The 9,291-nt window shown below is 42.7% G+C and overlaps 3 pseudogenes; all 3 read left to right on the forward strand.

The window, feature by feature from the left end:
- Nucleotides 1–7,862: 7,862 nt before the first annotated feature.
- On the forward strand, nucleotides 7,863–7,981 carry LOC143949378 (5S ribosomal RNA; annotated as a pseudogene).
- A 696-nt stretch (nucleotides 7,982–8,677) lies between these two features.
- LOC143948117 (5S ribosomal RNA) lies at nucleotides 8,678–8,796 on the forward strand (annotated as a pseudogene).
- Nucleotides 8,797–9,172: 376 nt separating this feature from the next.
- LOC143948854 (5S ribosomal RNA) lies at nucleotides 9,173–9,291 on the forward strand (annotated as a pseudogene).

The raw sequence follows: 9,291 nt of genomic DNA on the forward strand, positions 1-9,291 counted from the left end.
ACCCAGACCCCCCTTGTCCTTTGGTCTGGCAAGCAATTGTAAATGGGCTCTGGGCGGTTTGCGCGCCCAAATAAAGTCCCGGAGCAGCACCTGCAGTTGTCTGAAAAAAATTGGGGGTAACCGGATCGGTAATGTCTCATGAAAGAGGAGCAGCCCTGGTCGGTGCATGGAAAATCTGGCAGGCAAGGGGCTGGGGCCACCATCCCTCCATCCAATGGGAGACTTCACCTGAGCAGCAGTCCTGGGGCCCGCCAATTAGTGTCTCTCCTGCATCGCCATCGGGGGCTGTGTAGAGCATCCAGAGGGAGGCTGTGACCGCCCAAACAGTAAGGGGTAAATCCTCCAGGGGGGTCCAGAGTCACACTGGAGGGAAGCAGTGTCTCGTACCAATAGGCTCAATAAATAAGTCATCCAGGGTACCCGAAAGCTGCAGAAGGCAATGTCGGCAAAGAGTAGGTGGGGGCCAGAGGGGGGGGGCGAGGGGCGCACCCAGGGGGAGGGGACACATATTCAGGAATGTCAAGCCCTTCCAGTACAGCGCACTAGGTATCACTCAGACCCCCCAAAGTGCAACTCCCCCCTCTAAGGTCAAGACTCCAGAAGGGAATATGAGCTGCCCTGGTCTGTACATGAAAAAACCTGCTGCCAAGGGGTTGGGGCCATCATCCCTTCCTCCAATGGGCGATGCCACCAGCATGACAGACCCGTGTCCTGTCAAGTGGTGCCACTCCGACAATGTCATCGGGGTATATGTGGAAGGAAGGAAAGGTCGGTAAGGATTATGAATGGGTGGGGGCCAGGGAGTGCATAAAACTGCCACCAGATGACCGGGGCAGAGAGGGCAAGGGGATGAAAGTCAGATCTGGTAGGTGGGGGCGGGGGTGAGGAGTGTCCCTCATATTACTCACGTTGGCCATACCTTGAAGCTGAGCACTCTGCATACCCAGGACGTTCTTCTGTATAATCTAGCCTATCTGTATACATTAGCCTGTCTTTTTTACACATTAGCCGGTCTTCTGTATACACTAGTCCGTCTGTATACACTAGTGTATACAGATAGGCTAGATTATACAGAAGAACGTTCTGGGTATGCAGAGATGGAGGCTAGGGTATACAGAGAGAGAGGCTAGAGTATGCATACTTGCTAGTGTATACAGACGGACTAGTGTATACAGAAGACCGGCTAGTTTATATAGAGAGGCTAATGTGTGCAAAAGACAGGCTAGTGTATACAAATAGGCTAGATTATAGAGAAGAACATCTTGAGTATGCAGAGATGGAGGCTAGAGTATACAGAGAGAGAGGCTGGGTTACACAGAGAGGCTGGTGTATGCAGACTTGCTAGTGTACACAGACGGACTTGGGTATACAGAGAGGCTTGGGTATACAGAGAGCTAATGTATAAAGAGCAGCTAGTGTATACAAAAGACATCCAAGGGTACACAGAGAGACTCGTGTATGCAGAAGACCGGCTAGTTTATACAGAGAGGCTAAAGTGTACAAAACACAGGCTAGTGTATATAGATAGGCTAGATTATACAGAAGAACGTCCTGGGTATGCAGAGATGGAGGCTAGGGTATACAGAGAGAGAGACTGTGTTACACAGAGAGGCTAGAGTATGCAGACTTGCTAGCATATACAGATGGACTAGTGTATACAGTAGACCGGCTAGTTTATACAGAGAGGCTAATGTCTACAAAAGACAGGCTAGTGTATACAGATAGGCTAGATTATACAGAAGAAGGTCCTGGTTATGCAAGAGATGGAGGCTAGGGTATGCAGAGAGAGAGGCTTGGTTACACAGACTTGCTAGTGTATACTGACGGACTAGTGTGTACAGAGGATCGGCTAGTTTATACAGAGAGGCTAATGTGTACAAAAGACATGCTAGTGTATACAGATATGCTAGATTATACAGAAAAACGTCCTGGGTATGCAGAGATGAAGGCTAGGGTATACAGAGAGAGAGGCTAGAGTATGCATACTTGCTAGTGTATACAGGCGGACTAGTGTATACAGAAGACTGGTTAGTTTATACAGAGAGGCTAATGTGTACAAAAGACAGGCTAGTGTATACAGATAGGCTAGTATATACAGATATTCTAGATTATACAGAAGAACGTCCTGGGTATGCAGAGATGGAGGCTAAGGTATACAGAGAGAGAGGCTAGAGTACACATACTTGCTAGTGTATACAGATGGACTAGTGTATACAGAGGACCGGCTAGTTTATACAGAGAGGCTAATGTGTACAACAGACAGGCTAGTGTATACAAATAGGCTAGATTATAGAGAAGAACGTCCTGGGTATGCAGAGATGAAGGCTAGGGAATCCAGAGAGAGACTGTGTTACACACAGAGGCTAGAGTATGCAGAAGACCGGCTAGTTTATACAGAGAGGCTAATGGGTACAAAAGGCAGGCTATTTTTTACAGATAGGCTTGTGTATACAGAAGACAGTCTGGGGAATTCAGTGAGGCTAGTGCATGCAGAGAGGCTGGGACACCGAGACTATTGTAAAAAGAAGGCAGGCTAGTGTATATAGATTACGGGCACATGTATACAGAAGACAGAGAGGCTAGTCTATATAAAGTGCCTGGTGTACACAGAGAGATTAATGTATACAGAAAGGCTAGCGTGTAAAGAAGACAGGACTTTCTTTTTTGCTAATGCAACTACTTCTGAATCATGTAGAGTTAAAGTGCTTTTTTCATATTTTGGTATAATATAATTGGCCGTTATTGGTATGGCAGAACATGGTTTATTTGGTTTAAGATAGTTTTATTCTCTACTTATAGCCGAGTTTTAGACGACTTTATTATTCGCATTATTCATATTTATTATACAGAGTGTAAGTATTGCAGTGAGACGATATTGCTTTTGAAAGAGTTGTATTATTATACATAACATTGTTAGCAGACCAATAGGACAATTTACATGGCTTAATATTGCAGAGCGTAATTTAACAGGAAAGAGATCCAAAGCGTTAGTTGCAGTAGCTTCATAAAACTGAGAACTCGTTGCATTACTCTAAATTTAAAAGTTGTTCCGGTAGCATTGGGAAGACTATATTAGATGAGTGATCTACACATTTCGTTTACTATTGCAGAGAGATACCGTCGAAATGTTAATATTTTAATATGTACTGCGTGTAAGGTAGAAATAAGATGCTTTTGTGTGAGTTGGAATACCAGGATTTAGAGATAGTAATCTTTTTATTCTAAAAGTAAATATAGCAAAATAACTCAGATTAATATTGAGACAGTATATACACGAGTGGAAATACACGAAATAACAGCAACGACGTTTGTAGGTTTTTATCAATCAGGTTCATTACGTGTCTTTAATCATGTAGTGAATATACCCCAAATATAGCATAAGGATGCGAAAGGATAATAACTGGCAGAGGATGACATGGCAAAAACACAAACTGCATTAGAAATGTGAATATGAATTAGAGATAAAATGTCAATCCCCATTTTGTTACTTACAGGTATTAATACTGTTAACACGGCTACGTACAGCAAAGTGTGAGCTAAGCAGCTAAATATTGTACAATAGAAGAGATTAAGTATTGCAGTTGAAAAGAGATCGGAAGAGTTAGTTGCAGTAGCTTCAAAATGACTGAGAAATCATTTCATTACTCTAAATGTAAAAGTTATCCCGGTAGCACTGAGTGGACTGATATTAGATGAGTGATCGTTGTAGTACAAATTCAGTTTCCTATAGCAGACAGATACCAGCTAAATGTGAGAAGAGCAATTAATATGTGCAGCGTGTAAAGAAGCAATAAGATGGTTTTGTATTATCCTAAAATTAGCAGTATACGTAATAAAGGTGAGTAGGTAACCTAGACAGCAAACTCTACAATCTAATTTAGCAAAATTAGAACGGATAATATTAAGACAGTATATACAAGCCGAGTTTAAGTGGAAATACACAAAATATCTAGCTTACCTTTACATTGTTCAATAGAGCGTTGCAAAGTAATACCAAGGCAGAATGTCGGAATAGCAATTAGATGAGATGATCGCTGTAATCATGAAATATCAGCAACGACGTGACAAGGTTTCTATCGTTTTTCAGGATCCTTACGTGTGTTTAAGGATGAGAAAGTATAATAACTGGCAAAGTATGACATGGCAAAGAGACAAATTGCATTAGAGATGTGAGATAGACATGAAATGTCAATCCCCATTGGTTATTTACATGTAACCATTAATACAGTTAACGCGGCTACATACAGCAAAGTGTGAGCTAAGCAGCTAAAGGGTATTTTTTTTTATTCCAACATGTAAATAGTTCCATTAATTTTGTTACGCAGGAAGACGGCTTACACTGACTGTTTTCGTTTCCACTGGAAAGAGAATCCTATTGCATAGAGGTAGCGAGAGATGGTTGCATTACTCTTAATGTGTAAAGGTTTTAAAAAGATGGTTTTGTGTGAATTTTGATTTAACGTAAAATTAGCTGTAGACATTATATCTATGGTTAGGTTTACAATGATTTAGAGATAGTAATCTCTATAATATAATAATAATAATAATAATAAGTATAGCAAAACAAATTAGGAAAATATTGAGGTAGTATATATAGGTCGAGATAAAGTGAATACACAAAGGGGATCAAGGGATAGTTGCAAAGTAATATCCTCATTAAGGCAGAATGTCGGAATAGCAATGAGATTCTATGGTTGCAACATAAAACGAAATATGAGCACGGCTAAAATACAGAACATCAGTACATAATTTAAGAGTACAGTAGAATATAGTATAAATTATTTAAGATTAAATAGATTTAGCTTGAAAAAAATCTAAGTTTATATCGTTGAGTAAATCGTTGAGTAAATCGTAAATTTATCAGCTAAGTTAACTCTGAGATTATGATTAATTTCACAGTTCCATTACGCGGTCCTTTTCCACTGGTATAGTCATGATGTAATATCAGTAATTGCTATCAGTAAATGTTAAAATTGTAAGACGGTTCACGGTTATGTGGAATTGATATGGATTTAAAAGCGGTACATTAATTTTCTGAAGCACATGGCAGAAAGACAGCTAAGGCCGCGTACACACGCGCGGACTGTTCGCCCAACTTTGTCCGCTGAACAGTGTTTGGGCGGACAGTCCGCTCGTGTGTGGGCTTTCAGCGGACAGTTTCAGCGGACAGTTTGACGGACAAGGTTTTTCGGAAATTCCGTAAAACTGTCCGCTGAAACCTTGTTTCAGCGAACAGTCCGCTCGTGTGTAGGCTTGTTCGTCAAACAAAGTTGCGCGCATGCTCAGAAAGGATTTTCACGCCGAAAGCTATAATGCAGTGTATAGGACGTCGTATTTTTCGTCCCGTCGTACGTGCCGTTCACGTCATCGCGCACGGTTTCAGCAAACTGTTCGTCTGTCGTGTGTGGCCATGTCCGTCCATGCTAAGTTTGAGCGGACTGTTTGCCGAAACTGTTGGACGGACAAAGTTGGGCGAACAGTCCGCGCGTGTGTACGCGGCCTTACACTGCTTTTCTCACATTTTGCTGCGGTAAAAAGAAATGTTTTGTCACTGTGTTTTAACTGTGACAGTTAAGGTGGAGAAAAAGAAGTAATACAGAAAATAGAGTCAAACAGTGGAAACGTTTATTTGCTTATGTCATGACAGCTGAGTTAGTCTAAATTTAAATGATATGCCAGTACCAATGAGAAAGCTTATATTAGACTAGTTGATTTTTGTATTACACCATCCTATTATTATTATTATTATTAAGAGCATAGTGCAGAGAGATACTCAGTTAATGTCAGAGATACTCGGTTAATGTCAGAAAAGCAATAAAACTGTTTACATCGTTAGCAAGCGATAGTTACATTACTTTTAGTATGTGCAGCATGTCTGGTAGCAAATGGATGGTTTTGTGAACATTTTGCATTACCGTACAATTAGCTGCAGAACTCACCGAAGTGAATAGATTTAACCGGATTTTGAGATAGTACTCTCTATTTCTAATAAGAAATAAAGCAAAATAAGTCAGGATGGTGTGTCAGGACTGTCACCTACTCAATGTGACAGTTGATGTGGAGAATTACACATATGCAAAATAGAGCAAAAGAGTACATGGTATATTTTGATGTATGATAGTTTTATTGCATGCTTGATGTGGATGATTAAAATCGTGTAGTGAGTATAATCTATATTTAGCATAAGAATGAAAAGGCATAACATGGCAATGAGACAAACTCCATTAGATATGTGAGCTAGATGAAATGATGAAATGTCTCTGTATAGCCCAGATTGTCTTCTGTTATCACTTAGCCTACCCTCTAAATTCACTAGCCTCTCTATATACACCAGCATGTTTACACTAGCCGGTCTCCTGCATACAAAAGCCTGTCTTCGATATACACTAGCCTATGTTCTAAATACACTAGCCCGTCTTCTGTCTTCTGTATGCCCTAGCCTATCTTCTGTATACATTAGTCTCTCTGTATAAACTAGCATCTCTGTATACCCCAAACTGTCTTCTGTAAACACTTGTCTCTCTTTATAACCTGTCTAGCCTTTCTTCTGTACACACTAGCTTCTCTGTATACACTAACCAGGCTTCTATATACAATAGCTTCACTCTATGCACTAGCCTCTCTGTATAATCTAGCCTCTCTGTATACCCTAGATAGTGTTCTGCATACACTAGCCTCTCCGTAGAAGCCAGCCTTTATTCTGTATTCACTAGCCTTTCTTCTGTATGCTGTAGTCTTCTATACTAGCTTCTCTGTACACCCTTGGTATACCACAGCCTGTCTTCTGTCTACACTAGACTGTAAAAACTAGCTAGAATACACCAGCCTGTCTTCTGTACCCACTAGACTCTCTGTATACACTACCCAGTCTTCTGTATACACTGTCAGCTTTGATGTATACCCAAGCCTGTCTTCTGTATACACTAGCTTCTCTATATGCACTGTCTTTTCTGTATACACTCGACTCTCTCTATACACTAACCTCTCTATATACACTAACATCTTTGTATATACCAGCCTCTCTTTAAACTAGCCTCTCTGTGTACCCCAGCCTCACTGTTTACTCTAGCATCTCTGTATACTCAAGCCTATCTACATACACGAGTCTGTATTCTGTATTCACTAGCCTTTCTTCTGTATGCTGTAGTCTTCTATATATACCAGCTTCTCTGTACACCCTAGCACTGTAACAGTGCTAGGTTCCTGTATTACAGAAACAGAACACCAGCAATAAGGTGTATACTGTGCAGGAGGCACACAACACCCACTCTAACTTCTACACTGCAGATGCATGTATTGCAGAAATCGAACACCAGTAATAAAGGGTAGCTTCAGGTGTGTACTGTGCAGGAGGCACATAACACCCACTGTAACAGTGCTAGGTTCCCAAGCAGTAAAGACTCTGTCCCTGCCTATCGTCCTCTTTCCCTGACCACCGCAAAACACTATACAAACCCCCCTGAGCTATAATTGGCCACAGGAATCCTGCCTGTTGTGAATTGTGGCCGAAAGGCCAGACGCAAGTTGCCCCCGGTGCGGGAACATGGGGGGAGACATGATGCACATGTTTTGGAGATGCCGAGAAGTTGATCCGCTACTGGACAGAGGTGACAGGAACCATTGATCGGGTGTTTGGAACCTCCACCAGGATGGAGGCGAAGTATTATCTCCTGGGATTAGTTGGAGTTGAAAACCCGGTAAGCAGCCAGATGGTAGTTCTGAGATGCCTATTTCAGGCAAGGAAACTGATTGCCCAACCCTGCTTAGCCTCCAATGTTGGCAATGACTTGTTTTTTTTCGCTTGTTTCCCAAGATGACCATGTTGGCGTTTGTCAAGATGGTTGAGAGTGCCCGAAGAGATCGCCTATGGCCCCATCACCTTGAAAGTGCCTGATCTTGTCTGATCTCAGAGGCTAAGCATTGTCGGGCCTGATTAGTAACTGGATGGGAGACCAACTGGGCATACCAGGTGCCATAGGCTTCTTTTTATGTTGTTGGCGTTGATATGTTTTTTTTTTTCCGCTTGTTTCCCAAGGTGATCATCTTGGCATTTGTCAAGAGGGCTGAGAGAGCCCAAAGAAATCTCCTACGGCCACATCACCCTGAAAGTGCCCGATCTCATCTGATCTCAGAGGCTAAGCAGGGTCGGGCCTGGATAGTAACTAATTACAGGTGCCGTAGGAATCTTTTTATATTGTTGGCTTTGACCTGTTTTTCTTTCGCTTGTTTCCCAAGGTGACCATTTTAGCATCAGTCAAGAGTTTTGAGTATGTCCTGAAGCATTCACCTAAGGTCACATCACCCTGAAAGCGCCCGATCTCAGAGGCTAAGCAGGGTCTGGGTCAGATGGGAGACCGCCAGGGTCTATGTTGTTGGCGTTGACCTGTTTTTTTTTCACTTGTTTCCCAAGATGACCATCTTGGCATTTGTCAAGAGGGTTGAGAGTGTCTAAATAGAACACCTATGGCCACATCACCCTGAAAGCGCACAATCTCATCTGATCCCGGAGGCCTATTAGTGTACGGCCTGGTTAATACCTGTATGGGAGACGATCTGTGAATACCAGGTGCCGTAGGCTTCTTTTTATGTTGTTGGCATTGACCTGTTTATTTTCGCTTGTTTCCCAAGGTGGCCATCTTGGCGTTTAACAAGAGGGTTGAGAGTGCCCAAAGAGATCACCTACGGCCCCATCACCCTGAAAGCGCCCAATCTCATCTGATCTCAGAGGCTAAACAGTGTCGGGCCTGGTTAGTACCTGGATGGGAGACCGCCTGGGAATACCAGGTGCCATAGGCTTCTTTTTATGTTGTTGACTTTGACCTGTTTTTTTCGCTTGTTTCTCAAGGCGACCATCTTGGCGTTTGCAAGAGGGTTGGGCGTGTCTTGAAGAGAACGCTTACAGCCACATCAACCTGAAAGCACCCGATCTCGTCTGATTTCAGAGGCTAAGCAGCCTCAGGCCTGGTTAGTACCTGGATGGGAGTCTGCCTGGGAAGACCAGGTGCCATAGAAGGATCTGGCCTGGTTAGTGTCTTGATTGGGAGATCGCCTGGGAATACTGGATGTCGTAGGCTTCTTTTTATGTTGTTGGCTTTGACCTGTTTTTTTACCTTGTTTCCCAAGGTGACCATCTTGGCCTTTGTCAAGAGGCTTCAGAGTGCCCAAAGAGAGTGCCTATGGCCAAATCACCCTGAAAGAGCCCAATCTCATCTGATCTCGGAGGCTAAGCAGCGATGGGCCTGGTTAGTACCTGGATGGGAGACAGCCTGGCAATACCAGGTGCCGTAGGCT

The sequence above is a fragment of the Lithobates pipiens genome, unplaced genomic scaffold (assembly GCF_037356315.1).
Source record: "Lithobates pipiens isolate NorthernLeopardFrog02 unplaced genomic scaffold, aLitPip1_a1.2 Scaffold_30, whole genome shotgun sequence".
Taxonomy (NCBI): domain Eukaryota; kingdom Metazoa; phylum Chordata; class Amphibia; order Anura; family Ranidae; genus Lithobates; species Lithobates pipiens.